This window comes from Pistacia vera, unplaced genomic scaffold (genome assembly GCF_008641045.1).
Source record: "Pistacia vera cultivar Batoury unplaced genomic scaffold, PisVer_v2 Contig638, whole genome shotgun sequence".
Classification (NCBI taxonomy): Eukaryota; Viridiplantae; Streptophyta; class Magnoliopsida; order Sapindales; family Anacardiaceae; genus Pistacia; species Pistacia vera.
In genome coordinates this window covers 162,373-165,054 of record NW_022196488.1, presented here as the reverse complement: position 1 = coordinate 165,054, position 2,682 = coordinate 162,373, and positions in this window count along the sequence as shown.

Sequence of the window (2,682 nt, the reverse complement as noted above, 5' to 3'; positions counted from 1 at the left end):
GTCCAGTAACTCGATTCCGCTCATTATTTGCTCAAAGTGCATGTTTTGGCCTGAAACATAAAACATATGAAATTAAGTTGCAATTCAGGCAAAAACGACATAAGAAGTATTCAAAATCCAGCCAAAAAGCCTAAATAAAACAGTATAATCTTCAGATTATCAAGGATGAAGCTCCTGCTCTTCCATCAGCCTAAAGAATTCCTTTTTTTTTTTTTTTTTGTTATTATTTTTGTAATTGCCTGGTTGTAATCGAGCTTTAATTAATGAAAGAAAATTTTTAATCATTTGTTTTTCGAGCAATGGATGTTATATTTCTGCGGAGTCAATTAATTCGTCCTAGTCGAACTTTGAGATCCGAATTTGCTCCAAGTCATGCGTAGCTAGCTTCTTTAGGATCTTTTTGGATTTTTGCAAGAAAATCTGTATGCGTCGTTTAGCATCGATTTTGGATTTTTCGTCCTTTTGGGCTTTTTTCGTTGGCTTAAGGCCGATCTTCCTTTACATGTTTTTTCTTGGATTTTTTTCCAAGTTTAACCTCATTGATTTGGGATTTTCAATCCTAATTTTTGCGAGGAAATCTAATGCAACGATTTGTTTGATCAGTTGAAAGGCGTCGCAGTGTTCTCTAAAATTGATTTGAGGTCAGGGTACCATCAGTTAATAGTGGCTAAGCAAGATGTGGCTAAGACTGCCTTTCGTACAAGGTATGGGCATTATGAGTTTGTAGTGATGCCGTTTAGTTTGACTAATGCCCCCGTAGTTTTTATGGACTTGATGAACCAGGTGTTCCATGATTATTTGGATTGGTTTATAGTGGTTTTCATTGATGATATCCTGGTTTATTCTAAGTCAAGGGAAGAGCATGAGGAACATTTGAGGATAGTGTTGCAATGATTGAGAGAAAGAAAGTTGTATGCTAAATTTTCTAAGTGTGAGTTTTGGCTTGACCAGGTGATATTTCTGGGCCATACTGTGTCTAAGGAATGGATTTCAGTAGATCAGAGTAAAGTATAAGCAATCCTTGAATGGCAGAGGCCGAGGACAGTGAAAGAAGTTAAGAGTTTCTTAGGCTTAGCAGGTTACTACTAGCGATTTGTAGCAGGGTTCGCCCAGTTGGCTAAACCGTTAACAGCTTTTACCAAACAGAGAACTCCTTTTGTACGGTCAGAAACATGTGACAAGAGCTTTCAGGAGTTAAAGAAGAGATTAACGATAGCTCCCATGTTAGTGTTACCACAGAAGGGTGTAGATTATGACATTTATACAAATGCCTCATTGCAAGGACTTGGTGTTGTATTAATGCAGTTAGGTAGGGTGATAGCATATGCCACTCGGCAATTGAAAGAGTATGAGACGAGATACCCTACGCATGATCTAGAGTTGGCAGCTGTGGTCTTCGCACTAAAGATTTGGAGGCATTACCTTTATGGTGCCAAAAGTAATATCTACATCGATCATAAGAGTTTAAAGTATTTCTTCACTCAGAAGGAGTTGAACATGAGACAGAGAAGGTGGTTAGAGCTGGTTAAGGATTATGAGTGTGAGATCAAGTATCAACCGGGGAAGGCCAATGTAGTAGTCGATGCCTTGAGTAGAAAAGCTTATTTGTCTCGGCTCACTAAGCAGAAAGAGTTGATAGAAGAATTATGTAAAGAACAGATTGAAGTGGTTCCAGGAAGGATTGCCAGGTCAGAGGTTCAGTCTACTTTACTGGAGGAAGTTAGAGATAAGCAAGTGGCCGATGAGTGGTGTCAGAAAATAGTTCAGCAAGTGCATGAGGGCAAGACAACAGAGTTTCAAGTAATAGACGGTGTCCTCTATTTCAGGAATCGGTTGTGTATCCTTCAAAATGATAAGTTGAGGAAGAGACTACTTACAGAGGCTCATGACACACCGTACACTACTCATCCTGGAGTAACCAAAATGTATCAAGATGTAAAGAAAGGCTATTGGTGGCCAGGTATGAAAAGAGATATTACAAAATTTATAGCTAAATGTCTGGTTTGTCAGCAGGTGAAAGCAGAACACCAATGGCCGTCAGGGTTGCTTCAGCCACTTAGTATTCCAAAGTGGAAATGGGAGAGCATTCCAATGGATTTTATCACAGGTCTTCCCAGAGTACATAAAGGGTATAATGCTATATGGGTGATTGTGGATAGGTTAACCAAATTAGCCCATTTCCTTCCAGTAAAGGAGAGCACTACTACAGATCAGTTGGCTCAGATTTATATGAAAGAGATAGTCAGGTTGCATGGTGTGCCCAAGAAAATAGTGTCAGATAGAGATTCCAGGTTTGTTTCAGCTTTCTGATGAGTTTACAGAGGATTTTGGGTACCCGTTTAGCATTCAGTACTGCCTATCATCCTCATACATATGGCCAAACAGAGAGCTTGCTGTATGGATTATAAAGTATCCTACATGAGATGTTACCCTTAGTGGAGTTTGCCTACAACAATAGTTATTAGTCTACAATTAAAATGGCGCCTTACCAGGCTTTATATGGTAGACGATGTAGGTCTCCATTACATTGGGATGAGATTGGCGAAAAGGACGAGTTGAGTACCACTCTTGGGCCAGGGGTGACTCAAAAAATGATAGAAGATGTAAAGTTAATCAGAAACAGAATGAAGCAGCCCAAGACAGACAGAAAAGTTATGCTAATCTAAAGAGAAAAGATGTTGA